The sequence below is a fragment of the Equus caballus genome, chromosome 1, assembly GCF_041296265.1.
Source record: "Equus caballus isolate H_3958 breed thoroughbred chromosome 1, TB-T2T, whole genome shotgun sequence".
Lineage (NCBI taxonomy): Eukaryota > Metazoa > Chordata > Mammalia > Perissodactyla > Equidae > Equus > Equus caballus.
Window position 1 is genome coordinate 136,752,784 of NC_091684.1, and position 26,665 is coordinate 136,779,448.

Genomic DNA, 26,665 nt, shown 5'->3' on the forward strand with positions numbered 1-26,665 from the left:
TAATAAATGTTGGAGAGGATGTGGAGAAAAGGGAACCACCATACACTACTGGTGGGAATGCAAAACAGTGCAGCCACTATGGACAACAGTATGGAGATTTCTCAAAAAATTAAAAATAAAAATACCATACAATGCACCTATCCCACTGCTGGGTATTTATCCAAAGAACATGAAATCAACAATACAAAGAGATTTATGTACCCCTATGTTCACTGTAGCATTATCCACAATAGCCAAGATGTGAACGCAACCCAAATGCCCACTGGCTGATGAATGGATAAATAAGATGTGGTATATATGTATACAACGGAATACTATTCAGCCATAAAAAAGACAAAATCATCCCATTTGCAACAACATGCATGGACCTTAAGGGTATTATGTTAAGCAAAATAAGTCAGACAGAGAAAGATAAACACCATATGATTTCACTCATATGTGGAAGAGAAACAAACACATAGATAAGGAGAACAGATTAGTGCTTACCAGAGGGGAGGAGCAGGGGAGGGGAGCCACAGGAGAAAAGGGGTACATATGTATGGTGACAGATAAAAACTAGACTATTAGGGATGAGCAAGATGCAGTCTATATAGAAACTGATATATAACAATGTACACCTGAAATTACAGCATGTTATAAACCAATATGACCTCAATAAAATAATTTTTAAAATTTAGATATTTTGTCTTCAAAAATCTGAAGTATAATAAAATCTGTCTCACTGTCCAGTCACCTATACCTAAATAGAGCACCAGGAGAAAAACTGATTTTTGTCAGAATTACAAAGTGGATTTCAATTCTTGATCATTTGTTTTCTTTTTCAAAAATTTACTTTCACAGTCTTGTTTAAATTATCTACATCAAGTATTCCATCTGAAATACAGGCCTTTTTACTTCTTTAGAAGGGAGCCACAGAATGCAGACAACTTCTAGAAGCTGGAAATGCAAGGAACAGATCCTTGCTAAAGCCTTCCGAAGGAACACAATTCTGCCACACCTTGATTTTAGCCCCAGGAAACCCATTTTGGACTTCCGACTTCCAGAACCATAAGATAATAAATTGTGTTGTTTTAAGCCCCTAAGTTTGTGGTAATTTGTTACAACAGCAATAGGAAACTAATACATCTAGCTATTAGTAAACCCCAATAAATATTTACTATTTCTACCAACCCCTGGTTGTGGATACTTATAGAATCTGCACCTTAATACCACTTCAATAATCAAGTTTGGCAGGTATAATCTTTTGGCTAACAAGAGAGCAAATCCCCATTAGAAGGAAAACATTAAAACTAAAAAACAGGGATGAATCAGGCCTCTGTGGTAGACTACAGCTTAAAGAACATCAACCACGGAGAGAGAATGTTGAAGTTTGCATTTGTCTATTTCTCCTTTCAGTTCTACTAATTTTCTTTCATCGATTTTAAAGCTCTATTATCAGATGCCTACACATTTTAGGATTGTTATAACCTCATGATGAACTGACTCCTTTTACAATTATGAAGTATCTCTCATATTTCTTGCTCTGAAAACTACATTACCTAATATTAACATACGAATTCCAGCTTTCTTTTGGTTAGTGTCCACACTAATCTTTTCTCATCTGTTTACTTTTAACCTATATCTTTATACTAAAAGAGGACTACTTGTAGACAGTATATAATTGAGTTTTTCTTTTTAAAAATCTAAACAGACAATTTCTTTTAACTGGAGTGTTTATACTATTTACATTTAATGTGATTATTGATACGGTGGGATTTAAATCTCTATCTTGCTATTTGTCTCATCTTTTGTTGTTCTCTTCTTTTTTTTCTGCCACCTTTGGGTGAGTAATTTTTATGATTCCATTTCGTCTCCACCACTGACACATTAGCTACACCTCTTGTTTTTTCTTTTACTTCCACTTATGTTATAAACAACACAATATATTGTTATTCTTGTTTTAAACAATTATCTTCAAAGAAAAAATCTTAAATGAGGGGGAAAAGGCTTTTATACCTACTCAAATATTTACCATTCCCAGTACTCTTCATTTCTTTTTGTAGATGCATCATTTTCTTTCTGCCTAAAGAACCCCTTTTAAACATTTCTTGTAGTGAAGGTCTGTTGGTGACAAATTCTCTCAGCTTTGTTTACCCCCCAAAAATCTTTATTTTGTCTTCATTTTGGAAAGATCTTTTTTTGCCAGAAACAGAGTTCTAGATCTTTTTTTTCTTCTTCCAGTACTTTAAGGATGTTACTTCCGGCATGCATAGTTTCTGATAAGAAGTTTATAGTAAATTTTATATATTAGTTATTTAAGGTAATATATTTTTACTCCAGCTGCTTTTATGATATTTTTTCAATATTTTTGTCATTGGTTTCAACAACTTGATTATTATGCCTGGTTCTTTTGCTTGGAGATTTGTGAACTTCTATAATCTGTGGGTTTACAGTTTTCATCAAACTTGGGACATATGTGCCCACTATTTCTTGAAATAATTTTTTGTCTCCACATCCCTTTCTGAAATTTGTTATATTTGTGTTAAACTGCTTGATATTGTCCCATAGCTACTGATTCAGTGTTCTTTTTCATTTTCAAGTATTTTTTATTTTCATTTTAGTTGCTATTGCCATGTCTTCAGGTTTTAACTAATCTTTTTCTCCTGCAATGTCTAATCTATTAATCTCATTTGCTGTATTTCCCATTTCAGAGCCTGTATTTTTCATCTCTAGAAGTTCTATTTGGGTCTCTCTTTAAAAATAACTTCTGTTTTCTCTTTGGTATGTTCATGTTTTCCTCCACCCTCCCGAACGTATGGAGTATCTTTATAACTGCTGCTTTAATGTCCTTGTCTAATTCAATCTTACATGTCATTTATTTCTCTCTTCCTGTTGGTTGATTTTTGTCCAGGCTGTGGGTCATATTTTCCTGCTTCTTTGCATGTCTGATAATTTTTTATAGGATGCAAGACATTAAGACTTTTACATTGATGACTATCAGATTTTTTTTCAGATTTGTTATGGATATACTTATCTTTTGTGCTTAATCTTGACTATATAGATATATTGCAGATTTTTTAAAAAGCAGAAAATGCTATTTATAGCAAATATGAATGGACAAATGAATTTGTGCAATTTAGTTATTTTTTCCCCTCAACAAATTCTGAAGTGTACAGTACAGTATTGGTAACTATAAGTACAATGTTGTATAGCAGATCTCTAGAACTTTTCCATCTTGCATAACTGAAACTCTATACCCACTGAATAGCAACTCTCCTTTTCCCCTCCCTCTAACACCTGGCAACCACTATTCTACTTTCTGCTTCTGAGTTTGACTAATTTAGATACCTCATACAAGTGGAATCATGCAGTCTTTGTCTTTTGTGACCGGCTTATTTCACTTAGCATAGTGTGCTCAAGGTTCATCCAGGTTGTTGTATGACAGAATTCCTGCTTTTTGAAGGCTGAAGAATATCCCACTGCATATACCACATTTTCTTTATTCATTCATCCACTGATCAACATTGAGGTTGCTTTAACATCTTGTGTATCATAAATAATGCTTCAATGAACACAGAAGTGCAAATATCTCTTCAAGATCTTCATTTCAATGACTTTGGATAAATACCTAAAAACAGGATTGCTGGGTCATATGGTACTGATTTTTCGTATTCCTTTAAGTGTTTTTGAGCTTTGTTCTAGGTGTACTTAAGTTACCTGGAAACAGTTTAATCATTCAAGGCTTACTTTTAAACTTTATTAGGTGAGAGCAGAGTAGCTTTTAGTCTAGGGCAATACCCTTCTTAAGACTTTACCCAGTACCTGTCTATTAGGAAGTCTTTCCACTTCGGCAGATGGGGCTACCTCACTCTCTGTGATCTGTGAGGACTATTCCTCCTACTCTTTCCAGTGGTTCCTTTCCTAATGTTGAGTCATTACTTCACACATACGCACAGATTGATACCAGCCAAAGACTTGGCGGGGCCCTCTACAGGTCTCTGGAGCTCTCCATTTGTGCAGTCCTCTCCTTTCCAATATTTTGCCCTCAAAATGTTCGTTTCCTTGTCATCTCTGAACCCCAAACTCAATCCTGTGAGACTTCAGGGCCTTTAGGTTTTCTCTCCCTTCACTGCGGGTTCACTTCATTTGTTTCTCCTTTGAGGCCATTATCCTGAATTGACTTTTATCCAATGTCTGAAAAGCTACAACTAAGAAAGAAGCAGCAAAGTAGAGAAGCTGATTCTCACCATTAACAAGTTCCATTTAATTGTTATGCCATTGTTTTGATGCCACTTAAAAAGCCTCACCATATTTGTAGCTGACTTCACAGAGGCAAGTGTTAATTACTAAACCATCTCATAAATCTCTTTCTATAGAGCACGTTCTAAACCAAACATGACCGAGAAGGATAATCTTCCATGGAAATGTAAATTTTTCTTTGCCTCTCCTTGTCCCATGAAAGGAACACGTAACTTTCTGGCTAACTCTCCAAATATCCATTTAACTTCTTTAAATTAAAAATTTTAAATAAACTTTTTATTATAGTATAATACACAGAGTGTACAGCTTGATTAATTTTCACAAAGTGAATGCACCTGTGTAACCAGTACCCAAATCAAGAAATATACTACAATAACACAAGTTTGGTTTAACATTCAGAATTCAAATTAACAGAAAAGGGGGGAGGGGGGTCATATCATCTCAATAGGTTTTATCAAATAGAAGCATTTGATAAATTAACCCAGTCATGATTTTATTACATGCTTATAGCATCTATCAGCAGAACAGAACTTCCTGAACCTGCTGCATAGAAGATCCCCTTACTTTATTTCCCTGTCAAAACCCTTCCCCCAAAGTAACAGCTGTCCTCATCTCTGCCACAGTAACTCGGTTCTGCCTGTCTTTAAACTTCACGTAACTGGAATTATACCACCGGTACTCCTTTGTGACTGGCTTTTTCCACTGAACATTATGTTCCTGAGATTCACTCATGTGGTTGTGTGCTGCAATAATTCATTTATTCTCATTGCTGTATGCTATCCCATTGTACAAATATACCACTATTTAGTTACCCAATTTGCTGCTGAGCATTTGGATTGTTCCCAGTTTTTGGCTATGTGAATACTATTCTATGAACACTCTTGCACATGTGTTTTGGTGAACAAATGTTAGCATTTCTATTGGGTATATACCTGAGAGTGCAACTGTCAAGACATGTGGTATGAAAAAGTTCAGCTTTAGTGAAAAACAGTATTAACCAGAGTGGTTAAAGCAATTTACATTCCCGCCAGCTGTGAAAAAGGAGCTGCGGTGCAACGCCTCTCACCAGCATTTGGTATTGTCAGTCCTTCAGTCTAGCCAGTCTGCAGAGTAGGCAGTGGGATCTCATTGTGGGTTTAATCTGTACTTTGCAGGCGACTAATGAGATTGAGGATCTTTTTTTTTGAGGAAGATTAGCCCTGAGCCAACATCCGCCACCAATCCTCCTCTTTTTGCTGAGGAAGATTGGCCCTGAGCAAACATCTGTGCCCATCTTCCTCTACTTTATATGTGGGACGCCTGCCACAGCATGGATCAACAGTGGTGCCATGTCCGCACCTGGGACCCGAACCTGTAGGGGGTGGGGGGAAGTTTGGTGAGTCACATTGATTGAGTTCTGAATGTAAAACTAAACTTGTGCTCTATGACCTCTCTCTCTCTATTTGATTTGCTAATATTTTTAGAATTTGCTCACCTATGTTCACAAGAGAAATGGACTTGAAATTTTCCTTTCTTATAACGTCCTTATTAGGTACTGATATTAAGGTTACGCAAGCCTCAAAATGGTTTGGGAGATATTTTCTCTCTTTGTTCTCTGTAAGAGTTTTAGTAACACTGATGTTATTCCTTCTGAAAATTCTTGGAAGAATTTATTTGTGAAGCCATCTGGGCCTGGAAATTTCTTTGTGGGAAAGTTACAAATTACAGAGTAGATTTCACTAATAAATATGGAACTATTCAGATTTTTAATTTTTTGTAAGTCTTAACACATTCTGCTTTTCTAGAAATTTGTCCACTTCATCTAAATTTTCAAATCTATTGGCATAAAGTTATTTTAAAATAACTCACCTTTTTTTTTTTAAAGATTTTACTTTTTTTCTCCCCAAAGCCCCTCAGTACACAGTTGTATATTCTTTGTTGTGGGTCCTTCATAGTTGTGGCATGTGGGACACTGCCTCAGCGTGGTTTGATGAGCAGTGCCATGTCTGTGCCCAGGATCTGAACCAACGAAACACTGGGCCATCTGCAGCGGAGTGCACGAACTTAACCACTCAGCCACGGGGCCAGCCCCTTGATCTTGGCATTTGAGAGCTTCCTATACTGATCCAAAGTCTATGCTGCAGTCCAGTGCGGAGAGACATTGGGGTCTCTCTGAGAGCCTGTGGAAGTCCTCGATGTTTCTTCTGTTTCACACTCAGGTCAGAATTGGGAAGACAGCGAGCACATTGGAAGACTGAGAGGTGGTGGTGGTGGTTATGGCGTCTTAGCTGAGTCAGAGGTTGGGTTGGTGGGATGTAAAGGATACTTCTTCTGTGTCTGCCTGCCTCAATGTTGAAGGTAGAGGTCATTGTCTTCCGTGGCTGATGTGGCTGATGTGAAAGGCTTGAAATACCTAAATCCTCACCTTTTTTAATGCCCGTAGGATCTGCTAAGATGTCCCTTTTTCATTTCTGAAATTGGAAATTTGTGCCTTTTCTATTTTTTCTTCATCAGTTTCCCAGAGAACTTATCACTTTTATTAAAAATACCAATTGTGGGGCCAGCCCCATGGCCGAGTGGTTAAGTTAGCGCGCTCCGCTTCTGTGGCCCAGGGTTTTGCTGGTTTGGATCTCGGGTGTGGACATGGCACCACTCATCAGGCCATGCTGAGGCAGCGTCCCACATAGCACAACCAGAGGCACTCACAACTAGAATATACAACTATGTACTGGGTTGGCTTTAGGGAGAAGAAGAAAAAAAAGGAAGATTGGCAACAGATGTTAGCTCAGGTGCCAATCTTAAAAAAAAAAAGTACCCATTTTATTGATTCTTTCTTTTGTACTTCTGCTTTTTACTTCATTAATTTTGGCTTTCACTTTTATTTTCTGCCTTTTACACTCTTTGTAGAAGAATGCTTCTTGAAGGGCTTATGTTTGACCCAAAGCCTTTGTTCAAAAAAGATTACCCCATTTTTTACTGTCATAAAAAAGTAAGTTGCTGACTCCCCTGATTTAGTTATCTAACAGTTCATTGTATTGAATACTATGTTTTTAAAAGCTTCCTCTGACACACCTACTCTAGTATCAGCTCTATAATGAGCAGATAATATTTAACACTAGTGACTTGTGTTGTTATAGGGCTTCACTAATACTGATATTCTCTCCCCAAAGTATCCTTTTATATAAAGGGAGTCTCTAATGATTAGTCGGATACTCTTACTGTAGAACATACAAATTAGCCTAGTCAGGATAATCAAGGCCTGGGGCAGTAACAAATATTCCCCACACTCTTAGTCACTCAGCAAAACAAATTTATTTCTTGCTCACAGATGGTCCACTGACTCAAATTATATTTAAATAATTAATCACCAAAGATTTAATTAGGCAATAATTTTATATATGTGTGCATATAAATACATATATTTTTAAAATTTATTTTCTTTTTCTACTGACACCTAACAAGAATATACTAATTAGTTAGCAGGCTTACTCTTGCTGAAAACATCAAGTCTATATTAAAAGTCCTGATTTACAGATTAGGAATATGCATGAACATGAAGTCCCTATAATGTTTCCATGTAGCCATGTTTTGATTTTCATAAGGAGCTGGAATTCATGTTAGTGTAAACTTTCCTGCTTGACAATATGGCTATACTCTGAAGACCCCATTATTCCTAAACTGCCTGGCAACAAACACTATGGACAAAATAAAACTGCTACATTTAAAAAGTGACTGATGGGCTATATTATTGCCTCAGATTTTCCTATCTTATGCATTTGTACATTTGTAAGACAGAGAGGGTTTAAATAGACCAGAAAGTTTATGAGATCTTTATAGAAATACTCCATTTGCAATGTCTATTTATCTTAAGACAGTACTCAGAATTCTACCTAGTTTGACGCTTCCAACAAAAGCAGTATTTGGAACTTTGCCAAAATCATGTTTATTACTCATGGAGTAGCTCTAAAATGTTAATAATTTGGAACAAAAGTGATATTTGTGTCAAAGAGCTAATTCTTATTCAACTCATCTAAAGCTAAGGAGTTTAATGACAGAAAATGCCACGATCACAAGATAGTTTAATCACTATATCTAATAACAAAGAATTGAAATAGGGGGTGTGTGTGTGTTTAAGAGGGTGAGGTTTGATGCATTTAGGGCCTTAAGACCAAGAAAAATCTGAAGCTTCACATATACAACATTGGGAAGCTGTACAGAATAGTAGTTAAGGGTGTAGGATTTTAACTGTTCCTTCTGGATTTGAATGCTGGTTCTATCACTTAACACTATGTCTTTAAGGAAGTTATTTAACTTGTTTATACTTCAGTTTCTTCATATACCATATGGGTTTAAAGAATAACTACTTCACAGGCAAGGATTAAGTGAGTTAATGTACATAAACTGTTTAGATGAACCCCAGGTACATAGAAAGTACTCAATAAATGTTAGGAAACACTACCATCACCACCACCACCATATTACAAAAAAAGTGAGAAGACAGGGAATTCCACGAGAGCTGATGCAAGGATGCCTACTGCACTGCAGGCATTCCCAGAATGAAGGGCTTACTCTGCACTATGCCAAGCCTAGAGAGAGCCAAACATCGAACCCTTCCTTAGCTCCCTCCTGCAAAAACGGGGAAAAGAAAATCTTAAAAAATATCTGGCTAATTTTACATATACTGCATTACTATAGGGAAATATAGTACTAGAAGCACTTAAATTCACCAGCACAGTTGCACTGGGGATGCCTGTTCTAAAAACAAAAAACAAAACAAAAATCCCTATTTATTGGTTAAGAACCACAAAAGAAAAGTAGACCAACTAAACTTTTTATGTTAGGTTTGCTACTGACATAATTTCTGGCATAAGAATCACAGGGAATAATCTTGGAAACCACAGTCCAACTACCTTATTTACAGACGCACACCAAAATTTAGATCTAGAGAAATTTAATGACTCGTCCAAAGTCACACAATTAGTATTGGCTGCACCAACATCAGAACTCAACTCTACTGATTTCCAAGGCTGTGCTTCCCATTTCAACTTACTGCCTGTTGATCTACCCGCAACATCGAAACAAGTACATAAGAAGATAAATAAATAGACAGATTCAGGTAATGCTTTTTTTATCCTCCTATTGAGTATTGCAACATACTTTGCCCCGGAATGTAATAAAAGAATAATAAATTTTGGACTTCTTCCTTAACAAATGTCAACTAACATTTAGCTTTTTTTTTTTTTGGCTGAGGAAGATTTGCCCTGAGCTAACATCTGTGCCAATCTTCCTCTATTTTTTAGTATGTGGGCCACCAGCAGAGCATGGCTGTTAACAGAGTGGTGTAGGGTCATGCCTGGGAATAGAACCCGGTCTGCTGAAGCAGAGTGCACCAAACTTAACCACTAAGGCACTAGGATTGGCCCAACATTTAGTACTTTTTAAACAAAAGGTCTAGAGTTTGACTATTTATATATACAGAAACAATTTCCCATACAGTTTTATCACACTTGAAATATTTTCGGTATTTATTGAGAATTTTAATATGCTAGAAATAAATACTAAATAACTAATGACTGGCCCATAGATAAATTTACATTAAGTGTACAATAAGACCAGTAATATAATGAAAATGTTAAGAAAAACTCTCACAACTGACAACAATTCTACATATAGTCGTTAATTCTGACAGTATAACATTACTACAAAGTGAAATACCATTAAGATAAAGACAGTTTAATCACTGTGCAAATGGAATTTATTGATCTACCATAAAATAGTTTATTGATAAAACAGTTTAAAGCATTATTTGCAGCTATACAAGAGTTGGCTTTGCAAATGTTATACTGAGTATCATTTCTAAGAGTTTAATTAGACTATTAAAAAGTTACCGCAAATGTGAATTTTTGAGCTGAATATTTTTACTGCTAACAGCAATGCAGACATGTATTATTTCTGATTCATAGATGATTTTTATTTTCAAGAAAGCTATTAGTTATCACTAACATCATTAGAGAATCCTTTCTGAGGCATCAAATGGAGACTTGGTCATAAGATTAGCATTAATGAATATTACGCTGTCAGTTCCCCCATATATCATGTATAAAATAGGTTTTCCAAAAAGTGAAGCGCCATTAAGGTTGAAGGAAACACTACATAATGTTGAGATAATCTCAGTCTTATCTATTAGTTTCCTTCCCAGAGGCTTAAAAGTTTAGAGAGAATTTCTAATAATTTTCACCCTCTAGGAGAAGCAGTAGAGTATAGTGGATAAGAGTGTGGACTGTTAGGTCAGAAAACAAAGGTTCAGATCCTGACTCTGCCACTACAAGCTGTGTGACCTTGGAGAAATTGTCTTTATTTGTAAAATGTGGGTAATCGTATACATGTAGGCTAATTGTGAGGATTAAGTTAAATAACATGGAAAACAAAGTGCCTGACTTGGAGTCAATCAAACAAAAGCTGCTCAAAAGAAGTTAAACTCCATCCTCCCTCCACTCCCCCACTTCAGAAACGCTGATCTCAGCACTGTAAGGTACAGCTGACACTGTCAACAAGTACAGCTGCTTGTAGCTGCCGCTTCCTTAGTCTCGGGCTCTAAAGCATAAGCATACAACCGAAGACACAAAGTCATGTGACTTCCTAGTCTTCTATAAATAAGGAAGTACACTCCCACCAAGACCTTAAAAAAGAAATGAAAACTCACACTTTCCTCTTTTTTTTCCCTGCTGTTCAGGAAAAGGGAAGAAGGAAATAAAATATATATTTATAGTATAAATATATACATACATAGTACTTTTTTTCCCTTCCACAAGGCTGGGAAAACACTGTCTTATTTATACCTTATTTACAAAGAGAGCCTGAGAAGGTAGGACAATATAAGTTCTGTACTGTGACCAGAGCAGCTACTGTAGGAAGGCCTGAACTTTCCAATTTAAAACTCGCTGGTTTAAACGCAAAGAATGTCATCATCGTCATGAAAACAAACCTGGGTTTAGCCACTAGAAACGTCAGCGATATAACCACTCTATGAAATGGTATAGTCAAAGAGACGTGCTCATTCTAAAGCAGACAAAAAGTCATCTTCCCATTTATGTAATGACTTCTAATACTAACATTATTTTCAGAATCTGAATATGTAAATAAATACTGTTTTGGCTTTCTCCGCTGAAATAGGGGATAACTCACCTAGTTACCTAGAATCTCTGTCAACAGAATCATTCCTAATTACCCAAACGATGTGACAGGAATGCTATCCTTTAAGGCATACAGTATTTTCCCAATTTAAGCATATATTTTACATAATATAGTAAGTTCTTTTTTTTTTTTAAAGATTGGCATCTGAGCTAACAACTGTTGTCAATCTTTTTTTTTTTCCTTCTTTTTCTCCCCAAATTCCCTCACTACATAGTTGCATATTTCAGTTGTGGGTCCTTCTAGTTGTGGCATGTGGGATACCGCCTCAGCATGGCCTGATGAGCTCTGTCATGTCTGCACCCAGGATTCGAACTGGTGAAACCCTGGGTCACCGAAGCAGAGTGTGTGAACTTAACCACTCGGCCATGGGGCCGGCCCCCATGGTAAGTTCTTAAAAGGACTTTATACAGCAAACAAACAGAAAAATCTATTTAAACAATATGGTATCCTAGCACATATTCTAATAGATTAAATGTAGGTCTTTATAAAACAGAATTAGTAAATATAAAGCTCCAATAGGGTAAAAGATCAGTCATTAAAACTTGATATGTCTTAATTCCATTCTGATAAAAGCTAAGTGTAAGCTAAGAATTCAACGAGTTATTGAATTATGGGATTTTTAGCAACAGTCTTTGAAATGCCAGAAAATAGGTGATGAGTATTCCACCCATTTTTATTAATTCAGCTCAATGAAGCAATATATTTTTAAGCTATCAGTCAATTTAAATGCTTATGTAAAGAAGCCCAAGTTTAAAAGCATTCATTTCTAATCTCTTTCACCTAATATTAACTGATTATTTATAAGAACAGATCGAAAGCTGCAAATGTTGACAGACATCCCAAGAAAGTATCAGGTTTTCTTTGCTCATTTGATAGTCAAAGGGGAAAAGATCTCACCTAAGACCCTAAAACTTCTTTTTCTAAAAACACATCTGCCAATCCAAAGCCAACCTTTGGCACTAGCAGAACTGATCACACTTCACCTTGCCCGGCATGTTTTTCAGTCACAGATGTCATCTATGAGAAGATTCTGATAAAGCAACCTAGCTTTGGACAATGAAATTATCATTCAGATACTCAGCTATATAAAAACCATATATTCATTCCATCGTAATAAGCACAGAAAATCAAAACTCATACATGGAACTGTGTATTTTATTATAAAATATAGCCAAATATTCAGAGATGATGGCAATTAGTTCAATCAAAAATATACTGGAGAAGACTCTACCCACCTGGTTGATTATGAAAGGAGAAAATCAAGAGCAATAAAAGGGACCAGCTGACCCTTCAAAAATATATGAATGGCATATCAACATCATTAGTCACTGGGGAAATGCAAATTAAAATGAGATACCACTACGCATATATTAGAACAGCTAAAAGATAAAAACAAACTGACAATACGAAGGTGCTGATGAGGATGCAGAGCAATAGGAACTCTCATACACTGGTGGTAGAAATGCAAAATCGTAGAAAGTTTGGCAGTTTCTTATAAAGTTAATATACAATTATAATAAGGTGCATAATCCCACTCCTAGGTATTTATCTAAATGAAACAAAAACAAAAACCACATAAAAAACAAAACACCTTTATGCAAATGTTTGTGGTAGCTTTATCAACAATTGCCCAAAGCTGGAAACAACCCAGACGTCCTTCAACAGGTAAATGGATAAACTGTGGTAATTAATGGAATGCTACTTGGAAATAAAAAGGAACAAACTAATGATTTATGCAACAGATAGATGGATATTAAATACATTTTATTAAGTGAAAGACTCCAAGTCCTAAGAGGCTACATATTATATGACTCCATTTATATGAAATTCTGGAAAAGGCTAACTATAGGCATGGAAAACACATCAGTGACTGGCAGGGTTTGGAGGTGGAAAGAGGGATTGACAACAAAGGGGCAATACAAGGGAATTTGGTGGGTGATGGAACTGTTGTTGGTAAACACATGACTCTATGCAAACCCTAAAGAACTGTGCAACACAAAGTGAATTTTGGGGCCGCCCCTGTGGCCAAGTGGTTAAGTTCATGTGCTCTGCTTCAGCGATCCAGGGTTTCGCTGGTTTGGATCCTGGGCATGGACATGGCACTGCTTGTCAGGCCACACTGAGGTGGCATCCCACATGCCACAACTAGAAGGACCCACAACTGAAATATACAACTATATACTGGGGGGACTTGGGGAGAAAAAGCTGGAAAAAGAAAAAGAAGATTAGCAACAGTTGTTAGCTCAGATACCAATCTTAAAAAAAAAAAATGTGAATTTTACTGGATACAAATTTTAAAAAATCAAACAAGCCAGAGTGTCAAGGAAATTGAAGACGGAATGCAAACTGACAAATGAATCTAACTGTGTTACAAATGAATGGCATAGCAGATTGAAAGAGATAAGGAATAAAAGACCTGACTTAACTGACTTTGGAAAAGAGCACTTTGGCTGGATACTGTGAGAATAAAGGATAAAAAGAACTATACGCAAACACTGTATTCTGTTTGGTAAATTTGTTTCTCACAAGAGTATGGGATAGCAATTTTGAAACTACTATACACACCTAGCAAATATGTAAATATACTGTAGACAATGAGAGTCAGATTTCTTACTGTGGGAGAAAGAAGTTACATATAAGCAAAAATGGAATGCTAGAATAATCTCTGTGGTACTAGATTGGACTTGGAGGTATCAGTATGAACTAAATCATTATGTATATACAGATAGTACGTACAGAAATAACCATAGATGGCTATATATATGTGGGTTAGTATACAAGCATACATTTCCTAGCTCTGACCCCTGAAAGACCTCAAAGTAGTAACACCTCAGCAGCAATGAGCACATCTAGAACCCAGATTTTGGTTTCTGCATACTCTTCTCCAATAAGATGAACCTGGCTCCTTGGAGAAGTGGGTGATTCCAGGCCTGGGGCAGGGAAAACATAAGATGAGCCTGGAGTATCTTGTAGAGCGAGAAAGTAAGGGGCATTGCTTAAAACAAAAAGAACAGATACACTGAAAGGACACAGAAGCAAACTTCAAAGGGCTCCCAGTGGCCAAAGCTGAAACAATTTGAGCAACAAAATAAATATCAGTATTACTGATTCTAATGCAAAGAATAAAATAAAAATCCATGAGTGTACACTGATGTAAATAAATAAGTGAAATAATTAAATATGGGGAGGGGCAACTCTTTCTTACAGACGAATTATAATTAATAAATGTAGAAGGAAGGAATGGAATAGAAAATCACCATCAGAACATCAGAGAAATAATTGCTGCAGGCAAGATCCACCAATAATTGCTAAAATTAGTGGCCAAACTTTAAGGAGAAACAGGAAATTTATGTAACCTCAAAGCATTTTTCCCAAAATATTTATTAATTAAGGGAAATATCGTAACTTTACAGTGGAGAAATCTGGCAGACACCACTATAATCAAGTGATCAAGGTTAATAACATCATCAGTAATGAGACATACTGACATCACGTAACCCCTGATATCATACAGTGAGAAGGACACACCACTTCTCTGGTATTCTTTCCTAAAATCTGTAGGTTCAATCTAACTATCAGAAAACATCACAGAAAATCAAATTGACTGACATTCTGCAAAATACCAGATCAGTAGTCTTCCAAAGTGTGAAGGTAATGAAAGACAAAGAAAGACTGAGAAACTGTCAGAGATTGGAGGAAATGGAGGAAATACGCCAAACAATATAATGTGGGATCCTGGAAAAAGGATGTTAGTGGAAAAGTTGGTGAAATTCTAATAAAGTCTGTAGTTGAGTAGTCAATGTTGATTCTTTAGTCTGATCACAGTACCAAGGTTATATAAGATGTTAACATTAGGGGAAGCTGAATGAACACAAAACTCTGTACTATCTTTAGAACTTACTTGTACATCTAAAATTATTCCAAAATAAAAAGTTCCTTAAAAAAAAGAGAGAAAAAAAGCTTTTATTTCTCTCTTTTAAATCTAAGTATCCCCTTCCTGATTGCCAATTCTCTGAATAAAATTCTCCCCCCACCCAAAGTTATTTGGTAGAAAATAAAATGACTGTGTATAAAAAAACAACTTTAAAAAATATATCACAAAGTTTTTTAAAGAAAATCCTAGAGTGGTCAATTAAAGCAAGATTTTTTCACATTATCTCCTTTGCAAATAAACATTGGAGGTTCATTTCCAAAGTAGTTTCTGTACCGCCCTAAAGGCTACTCAGTGACATTGATCAGGGTCTACAAAATTAAAAAGTTGACTGCTATAGACTGAATGCTTTCCAAAATTCATGTTGAAATCCTAACCCACAATATGATGGTATTTGAAGGTGGGGCCTTAGGAAGGTGATCAGGGCTCATGCCTTCATGAATAGGATTAGGGCTCTTTTTATAAGAGAGACTTCAGAGAGCTCCCCTGCCCCTTCTGCCATGTGAGGACACAGTGAAAAAGCAGGAAGTGGGTCCTCACTAGACACCAAATCCGCTGGCACCTCAATCTTGAACTTCTTAGCCTCCAGAACTGTGAGAAATGAATTTCTATTGTTTATAAGCTACCCAGTTTACATTATTCTGTTATAGCAGCCCAAATGGACTAAGACATTGACATCCTAGTTACACTGTCAGTATGAATACCTTCAAAGACATGAACAGAAAAAACTCCAAAACAAGTCCATGCAAGCCCTTCCTTAACCAGCTATATATACTACTCTAAAAGACAAGTAGCATATTTAATTTAAAGAAGAAATTCTGCCCCTGTCTTCAACACACACATTTAATTTCAATGACACTGTCAAACTGACAATGACTCAGTATTTGATTTTTAAAGTGAAATATTTTATGAGGACCTAGAAAAGTCTAACTAATCTAAGTTTGTATGGAAGAAAAATATCAAACTGAAAACATTTCTATAAGTTTATTTCTCCTTTTACTTTTGAGGACCACACTGAAACATAAGTCAGGGAAGATTAATTTTAAGAAGATCTCTCAAGATATGATTTCAATAGAAGTAAAAAGCTTTAGCAGTACCTTTCTATATCATCCACCATTTAAAAGGGAATTCTTACTCATAAGTCTCAGTCTATGAATCAGATAGATACTTTCCAAACCCAACTCAGTTTAGACCGCAACTAAACTTACTACGGTGGGCTCATTCACATATTCAAGCTATCAAGATTTCCATCAATTCTTCTGCAGCTTAATTTTATTCATCTTTCATAATTCAAATATCTAACACTCTACTTCTAAATCTATACTGATTTAAATGCATGATAGAATAAAATGATGCAAAGTACATTCTTACAGATAAATTTCCAGATTTCCCCCTTTAAAAAGTAATTTTAAAAAGTCAAACTTGTTTTATAAGAACACAAGCAAAGATACCTCATACAAGTCTATTAGGAAACCAAATATCTCAAGTTACGCATGACATAAAAGAGGCTGTTTTTCAAATCAAATAGTTCTTAAGAGATGAAGATTTCAGAAACTTATTTTGTTAAAACTACCAAAAAATTTTTTTTCCAGATTTTGGTTTCCAAAACAGAGAAATTCCTTTATTTGATATTCCTTGGAAATTCTAATTTATATGTCATGCTTTAAAAATACGCTTTCTTCAGCCAAGAGATTCCTAAGAAGCCTACCAAACATTTTATAGGCTTTCTAGGCTTAATTTCTCCTTCTATCTTATGTTTTTTAAACATTCGTAATTTTAGGAATCACAAATAGGTATGAGTGATTCAGTATAAAATTCATAAAGAAACATAATTTCAACTTTAACCACTAAACATAGTTTTATATCACGTTTTCATTTAAAACTTCATATACTCTAAACCATTCATATTACTAGGACAGATATTAAAAACACATTTATCATTACTCTCAAAATATTTCTACTTCTGTTTAAACTTACCAGGAAAGGCAAAATATAATTAAATACATTTGTGTGAATATTTTTTTAGAGTAGTAACAAGCTTGACTAGTATCATACAAACTTTAATTTTTGAAAATCTAAGCAAAATAAAGACTTCTACTTAGAAATAAACACTTTGCATTTAACTGCTCACAGAACTGTCTTATTTTTAAAATCAATCATTTCAGAAAGCTAATACCTCTTCCTAAGAAATAATACAGACTCTTTACTTCAAGATGTTTGGCCTAGGGTAGGAGCACACACACTAACACGCATATGCGAAACCTCTAATCAGTTTTCACACATGACAACACTTAATAACAACTAAAATCAGTTAGCTATCACTTCACATGTTATAATTATACAGCATAGTAAGACACCCTGATTTGGTCTTCTAGGCCAAGGGTCAGCATGCTTTTCTTAAAGGGCCAGATTTTAGACTTGCAGGCCATATGGAAGCTGCTGCAACTAATGAACTTTGCCACTATAGTGGTAAGAGAGCCAGAGACAAAACGTAATGAATGGGTGTGAATATGTTCCAATCAAACTTTATTTACCAAAACAGGTGACCGGCCTGTGGGCCTTGGTTTATTGACTCCTGCACTAGGCAAACAAATTTGATTATCAATACATAACACCTTCAGCAAACGTATAATCACATGTCCCCCTCATATCTGGAAGTTGTTACATGGAACATTAGCTATTCAAATAGCAAAGGAAGCATGAAAATATTTCCTGAGGTCAGAATCTCAGGTAGACTGAAAAATTAAAATGTGTTAATAAAGCACACATTAAAATTAAGTTTAAAAATGTATAATAAGGGTATAATTAAATTTTATTAAACAGTCTTACCTTAATCAAATGAAAGAATCTAAACTCTAGTACATGTCTGGTTTCAAACTCAAAATATATTTGATCAAAACTTCAGTTTCTTGTCAAACTCCTGGAGAAACAAAATTAAAAACCTTTAAGTCTGGTTCTAGCACTGGATAAAATGAGGTAATCACACTCCAACCCGTCTCTCTGAGTCAATGTAGCTACAAGACTTGGATGGAATCCATTAAGCAGCTATCTGAGGACCATGAAAAGCAAACTGTAGCAAGCAGATTGGGTAAGAAGACCAGAATTTGAAGTACCACTGAAAGAGCATTTCGTTTCTGACTGGCATCCTCCAGCCTGAACTTAATACAGCCCCAAACCCAGAAGAGGGCATTGGCACAGAGAACTCCTCCAGAGAAGCCCTCTAGTGCTGACTCTAAGAGGGGAACGAATCTCCTAACACTCACAATAAAGTGTGGAAATCCTTCCCCAGCTTCCCTCCGTGGCCCCCCGTCCTCTCAAGCTTAGCCTCCTGTGGCAGGTATGGCAATGGAGGCCACCTGGACCCTAAAACTCTGAGGGAGGGGAACATCTTCCTCTCTGATCCAAAGAGCTGTGGTCCCAAGAGGATGTGGTGAATCCCTGCTGCTTTTTTCTCTCTCCCTCTTTTTTCTCAAGTTGTCCTACCACTTGGCCCTGGATATGGGCACAGCTGTAAGGAGTGCACATTAGAGAGGGATAAACTAAACCCCATCTTTCTGACTGGAGAATGGAAAAGGGTAGTCCCAGGGAATCCGAAATTACTGGGAGATCCCAGAGAGGGAGGAGCTGGAGAAAGCAATGCTTCAAAGTTGTTTATAATGCCTTGGCTCACCTGCAAGCAGCACATGTGTGGATCTGATCCAAATAAGCATACACAGACTCTGAGACTTAAACTATGGGATAGACCACTACCTCATTCCAGACTGGTCAATGGGTGGTGCATATGTTGGACAGAACCAAAGAGCATGGCAAAGACTCTGAAAAGTGAACTGATGTTGTAACCACAACCCACAGCAACTTGCAGTCTGAACCTAACTGAATTGATTGCCTACTAAAACAAATATATCAACATTCTGTGTAGGATTTAAACAAGTCTCATAATACTCAAAATGTTCAGGATATTACTTGGCATATGAGGAACCAGGAAAATCTCAACTTACATGGGAAAAGATGCCTACATCAAAAAAGCAGAGATGCTGGAATTATCTGAGGCAGATATTAAAGATATTAAAGCAACTATCATAGAATGCTTCACCAAGTAAGAACAAACATTCTTGAAACAAATGGAAAACAGAAAGGCTTAGTAAAGAGATAGAAGATATAAAAAAGAACTAAATGCAAATCTTAGAATTAGAAAAATACCAATAATCAAAATTAAAAACTCACTAGAGGAGCTCAATAGTAGAATGGAGATGAAAAAAGAAAAAGTCAGTGAACTTAATATAGACGAATAGAAATTATCCAATGTGAATAAAAGAGAGAAAAAGATGGGGAAAAAAAGAAGAGTGCCTCAGGTCAACATTTGTGACTCTAGAATCCCAGCAAGAGAAAAGAGATCAGTGTAATAAAAATATTTTAAGAAAACATTTTCCAAATTTGATGAAAGATATAAACACACAGATTCAAGAAGCTCAGCAAACATGCAAACAAAATAAATACCAAGAAATCTATGACCAGACACACACTAATAAAATTTTAGAAAACTGAAGATAAAAATATCTCGAAAGGAACCAGAAAAATTTAGCATTACTTATAGGGGGAAAAGTGTTCAAATGACTGTGAATTTCTCTTCAGAAAACAAGCAAGCCAGAAGGAAGTGGAACATTTTTAAAGTACTGAAAGAAAAGAACCTTCAACCCAGAATTCTACATCCAGCAAAAATATTCTTTGGAGATGAAAGTGAAATAAAGATATTCTTAGATGAAGGAAAACTAAGAGAAGTTGACAGCAGAAGTGCTTTGAAAAAAGTTGCTAAAGGAAATTCTTCCAACAGATGATACATGACACCATAAGGAAACTTTGAAACATCAGGAATGAAAGAAAAGCAACCTAATTGTTAAATATATGAGTAAATATAATAGACTATTCTTACCTTCTTAAGTTCTTTAAAATATGTTTGAGACTTGAAAGCAAAAAGTACAAACGTCTGATGGAGCTTTCAATGTATATATTGTAATATGTACATAATACAAATAATATATAACACAACTACAGCATAAAGGAGGGGAGTAAAAAGTTTGTATGGTAGCACAGTTTCTACGTGCCACTTGAAGTAGTAAAATATTGATTCTAAGTAGACTGTGAAAAGTTAAGTATACTGTAATCTCTAGAGCAACCACTAAAAAAAAAGCTATAGAAAGATATAGTTAAAAACACAATCAATAAAATTATAAAGGAATACCTAACCAAAAAACAAAAAAAAATTTCAGTAATTCAAAAGAAGACAGGAAGGGGAAAACAGAGAAACAAAAAACAGAGGCAACAAATGGGGGTAAAAAGGAAGAAAATGGTAGACACAAATCTAAATATATCAATAATTATATTAAATGTAAAAGATTTAAACATAACAACTAAAAGAAAGTCAGAAAAGAATAGTAGAAAGAAACATTCTTTAAATATAACGCTACTGGTAAATGAGGCCATTGCTGAAAGGGACCATGAGCCAAGGAAAGCAAACAGCTCTAGAAGGCGGAAAGAACACGGAAACAAATTCTCCTCTGGAGGCTCCAGAAAGAAGGCAGTCCTGCTGACAACCGGAATTTAGTCCGCTGAAACGGGCCGCAAACTTCTGACCTCCAGAACTGTAAGATAATAAATTTCTACTATTTAAGCCACTGTTCGTGGTAATTTGTTACAGCAGCAATAGAAAACTAATAACAATGAATCATAAAACAAATCTTTACAAACTTAAAAGAACTGAAATCACACAAAGGATGTTATCTGACCAAAATAAAATCAGACTAGATATCAATAACAGAATAACAGGACCATCTCCAAACACTAGGACATTTTAAAACACACTGATAAGTAATCCATGGGTCAAAGAGGAAGTCTCAAGGAGAAACAAAATATTCTGAACTGAAGAAAAGTAAGACAATATATCAAAAGTTGTGGGATGAAGCTAAGCAGTACTCAGAGATGTTACAGCATTAAATGCTTATGTTAGAAAAAAGAAAAGTCTAAAATTAGTAATCTAAGCGTTCATCTTAAGAGACTAGAACAAGAATAGCAAATTAAAAAGTAAAAGGAATGAAATAAAGAGGAGAAATCAATGAAACCAAAAGGAACAAAAAGTCAAACAAGATATAAGTAAATATAAAGACATACTTTGTTCAGACTGGAAAACTCAAAATAGTAAAGATGTCAATCTCTCCCAAACTGGTCTACAGATTTAATGAGATTCCAATCAAACTCCCAGGATTTCTTGTAGTTATAGACAAGCCAATTCTAAAATTAATATGGAAAGGCAAAGGAACTAAAGTAGCCAGAACTATTAAAAACAAATTAAAAAAAAGAATAAAGTTGGAGGAACCACACTATTCAATTTTAAGGATTTAAGCTATAGTTACCAAGACAGTATGATGTTGGCGAAGGGACAGATACACTGATCAATGGAACAGAATAGAGTGTCCACAAACAGCTCCATACAAACATGGCCAACTGATTTTTGACCAAGGTGCAAAGACAACACAATGAAAAAACGACAGTCTTTTTGAAAAATGGTGTTGGAACAAGTGAGCATCCACATGCAATGAAAAAAACGAACTTTGACCTAAACCTCTCCCTTCATATAAAAATTAACTCAAAATGGATCATAAACCCAAATGTAAGGTATAAAACTATAAAACTTTTGCAAAAAAAGGGACAAAATCTTTGTCACCTAGGGCTAGGAAAAGAGTTCTTAAATATGACACCAAAATATATATAACCCATTAAGTGAAAAGTGATAAATTGGACTTCATCAAAATTAAAACTTGTGTTCTAGAAAGATATCTAAGATAATATAAAGACAAGCTACAGAAAATTACACATCTAACAAAAGGACCTGTATCCAGAATATATAAAGAACTCTCAAAACTCAGCGTGAAAACAATCCAATTTAAATATAAGCAAAAGCACACCTACTAGAATGGCTAAAATCCAAAAAACCTGGCAATACAAAATGCTGCCAGAGATGTGGAGCAAGACAAACTCTCACTCATTGCTAGTGGGAATGGAAAACGGCAAAGTAACTTTGAAAAACAGTTTGGCAGTTTCTTATAAAGTTAAATTTACACTTCTCATACAACTCAGCAAATGAACTCCTAGATATTTACTCAAGTGAACAGAAAATTCATATTCACACAAAAATCTGTACATGATTGTTTAATAGAAGCTTTATTCATAATCACCAAAAACTGGAAGGAACCAAGATGTCCTTCAACAGGTTGTTAAAAAAAAATGATTGAAGAAAAGAAGCGGACAGTCTCCATTCAGAGAACTGCAAAATGGTGTGGAAGGCAGCAAGCTTTTATAGGATTAAGAATAAAGAACAAGGAAGAGAAAAACAGAAAATATCTGATTGGCTAGGGCCACATAGTCGACCATGTTTGGAGTGAGAAAGCCCAGAGCTGGCTTGGTGTCTGGGGGTTGGAATGACTAGATATACTGATTTCTGGTCAAGTGGAGTATTTATAGGGATACAATAAGTTTTAGTTTACTGACAGGGCCCCCCAGGCAGGAGCAGCTTCATCTTGGCCGACAAAGTTATTTCAACAAGGTGAATGGAAAAACCAATTGTGGTACACCCATGCAACAGAATATTCTGCAGGAATAAAAAGGAATGAACTATTTGATTCATGCAATGACCTGGATAAATCTTAAATGCACTTTGCTAAGCGAAAGAAGTCAGATCCAAAAAGCTACGGATTATAAGACTGCATTCAGATGACACACTGGAAAAGGCAAAACTATATGAAAAGAAAAGAGATTAGCAGTTGTCAGGGATTGGGGGATACAGGAATGGCTGACTACAAAGCAAAAGCACAGGTGCGATATTGTGATTTATAAGAAACACATGTATTTGGTCATCTAGACGACCAGTTATTTCTCATATATATTTGGTCTTTGTCCTAGGTTTCCTGGCTCACAGCACCCAAAACCACCGGAATTTCCTGAGTGATAAGAGCTTGGGAGCATCCTTTGTTATAATATTTGGTCCCCTGTCCTCAGTTCCTGTAACTGCTTCAGAGCCTTAAAAGTCAAATAAATGAGTGTCTTGTTATTCATAACAAGCCCCTTTCCACCACAACTGGGTTTACGTTGATGAAGTGACTTTTGGGAAGCACCTAAGGACGGGGGCTGGTTGCCAGGAGAACCAACCATGTGACTAGAGGGTTGAATCAATCCACAACGGCCAATGATTTAATCAAGCAAGGCTACGAAATTAAAGCCTCCATAAAAACCCCACAGGAGGGGTTTCAGAGAGCTTCCAGGTTGGTGAGCCACGGAGATTTGGGGAGAGTGGCATGCTCAGAGAAGGCATGGAAGCCCCACACTCTCTTCCCATTCTTTGCCCTATGCATCTCTTCCATCAGCCTGTTCCTGAGTTGTATCCTTTTATAAAAACCAGTAACCTAGTAAGTAAAATGTTTCTCTGAGTTCTATGAGCCACAACAGCAAATTAGTCTAACCCAAGGAGGGGGTTGTTGGAACCTCTGATCCACAGCTGGTGGGTCAGAAGCACAGGTGACAACTTGGGCTCTCAAATGGTGTGTGAAGTGGGGAGGCCGGGGGCGGGAGGAGGGGACATGGGGGGCAGTCTTACAGGACTGAGCCCTTAACCTGATGCTATCTCTGGGTAGGCAGTCTCAGAATTGAGTTGAATTGTAGGACACCCAGATGGTGTCCAAGAAGTGCTTATTGATGTGGGGAACTAGGGAACTCCTCCCACCGCTCACAGACAAATATGCTCACTGTAATTGGGTCCAGAACCTTTTAACAGGAGAATTTTTAGAGTGATGAAATTGTCTATATGGTACTGGGGTAGTGGATAATGATCCTGTGCATTTGTCAAAATCCAGAGAACTGTTCATCACAAGAAGTAAATTTTGTATGCAAATTTAAATGTATGCAAATTTTAAAAATCAACTAAGATGCTGAGGAAATTTCAAGACAGAATGCAGTCTGTGACAAATGAATCTGACTGTATTACAAATGAATGGCATAACCCCACTGGAGGGAGTAGGGGGAAAATGAGCTGGTCTAAGTAACTTTGGAAAACAGTGTTTTGAATGGAAACCTTAAGGCTAAATACAAAAGGACCTGTACATAAACACTGTACTCTAGTTGGTAAATTTATTTCTCATGGGGGTACTGGTTATCAACTCTGAACTTGCTTTACAGACATTGGTATGAACTTAACACACATACTGCTTAATATATAATACAGATGAATAAATACAGAAACAATTACAGATATGTATAGATACATGGATTAGTATACAGATAGATAATTCCTAGCTCTGACCTCTAAGAGTGCCTAGAAACAGTGACACTCCAATAGCAAGGAGTACACCCAGTACCCAAACATTGATCTCTAAACACGATTCTCCAATACAAGAAACCAGAGTTCAGAGAAATGACTGATTCTCGGAGTAGAGTGGAGAAAATACAAGATGAGCCTGGAGCCTCTTGTAGTGCCAGAAATCAAAGACACACTCAAAAAAGAAAAGGACGGGGGGGCTGGCCCCGTGGCCGAGTGGTTAAGTTCGCGCACTCCGCAGCAGGCGGCCCAGTGTTTCGTTAGTTCGAATCCTGGGCGCGGACATGGCACTGCTCATCAGACCACGCTGAGGCAGCGTCCCACATGCCACAACTAGAAGAACCCACAACGAAGAATACACAACTATGTACCAGGGGGCTTTGAGGAGAAAAAGGAAAAAAATAAAATCTTTAAAAAAAAAAAAAAAGAAAAGAAAAGGACGGGGACATGTCAAAAGGGACACAGGGGTCAACATTGGAATAACTTTAGCAACAAAATAAATAACATAGTACTGGATTATAAGCCAAGGTATAAAAGAAGTATTGATATAAATGAATGAATGCACAAATGGAAGAGAAGGGACAAACTGCCTCATAGAAGAATTCCTAATAGTGTATGTAGATACATCCCCATCCGTAAAATGAAGCTTAATAACCCTACCCTCTTGAGTGTAGGCTGGAATTAGTGACTCATTTGCAAAGAACAGACGATGGAAAGACAAAAATAATAAGTTTACAGTGGACAAACCTAGCAAACACTATCTTAACCAAGTGATGTTGTTATGTACTCCCTGATATGATGTGATGAGAAGGGCATTTCACTTCATTATCACCTCTGATATACTTCCCTAAAACCCTGAACTTCAGTCTAATCATAAGAAAGACACAAGGAAAACCCAAACTGGGGGACATTCTACAAAATATCTGACTAGTACTAGTACTCAAAACTATCAAGGTCATGAAAAACAAGGAAAGACTGAGAAACTGCCACACACCACTGGAGACTAAGGAGACATGACACATGCAGTGCGGAATCCTGAATTAGATCCTAGAATAGAAAAATGAGACTAGTGGAAAATCTGGCAAAATTTGAGTTTAGAATTTGGATTTTGGTTAATGTAGGGTATCAATGTTGGTTTCCTGGTTTTGACAAATGTACTTGGTTTTGATTTTGTAAGATGTTATCATGGAAAGCTGAGTAAGGAATATAGAAGAACTCTCTGTATTATCTTTGCAACTTTTCTATAAGTCTAAAATTTTAAAAAATGGACAAAAGATTTGAACAGACCCTTCACCAAACAGGATATTTGTATAGCAAAAAAGCACATGACAAGATGTTCAACATCATTAGCTATTAAGAAAATGCAAAATAAAACCATCACCAGGGGCCAGCCCCGTGGCCGAGTGGTCAAGTTCACACACTCCACTTTGGCAGCCCAGGGTTTTGCCAGTTCAGATCCGGGGCATGGACATGGCACCGCTCATCGAGCCATGCTGAGGCGGCATCCCACATGCCACAACTAGAAGGACCCACAACTAACAATATACAACTATGTATTGAGAGCTTTGGGGAGAAAAATGAAAAATAAAAAACCTTTTAAAAAACCATTATTAGATATTCCAAACCTATTAGAATGCTAAAACTACCAAGATTGCCCATACCAAGTGCTGACAAGTCAGCAGAACAACTAGAACTATCATACATTGCTGATGGGAACACAAAGTGGCACAGCCACTTCAGAAAACAGTTTGGCAATTTCTTAGTAAGTTAAGTTACATACTTCCTATATGATGCAGCAATCCCACTACTATATATTTACCCAAGAGAAATGAAAACTCACATTTACACAAAAGCCTGTATAGGAATGTCTGTAACATCTCTATTCAAAATAGCTAAAAACTTGAAACAACCCAAAGTTCTTCAATGAATGAATGGATAAACAAACTGCGGTACATTCACAC

The 26,665-nt window shown here is 36.3% G+C and overlaps 1 protein-coding gene across 2 annotated transcripts in view; it reads right to left on the reverse strand.

Annotated features, from left to right (window-relative positions):
• GLCE (glucuronic acid epimerase) overlaps positions 1-26,665 on the reverse strand; it is a 131,253-nt gene that overhangs the window by 51,757 nt on the left and 52,831 nt on the right. The window contains exon 2 of one of the 2 annotated variants that reach the window (XM_023654752.2): positions 18,173-18,263. The exons of the other annotated variant lie outside the window; for it this stretch is intronic. The gene's annotated coding sequence lies outside the window, so the exon portion shown is untranslated. The remainder of the gene's footprint in view (positions 1-18,172; positions 18,264-26,665) is intronic. 2 annotated transcript variants of the gene reach the window in all.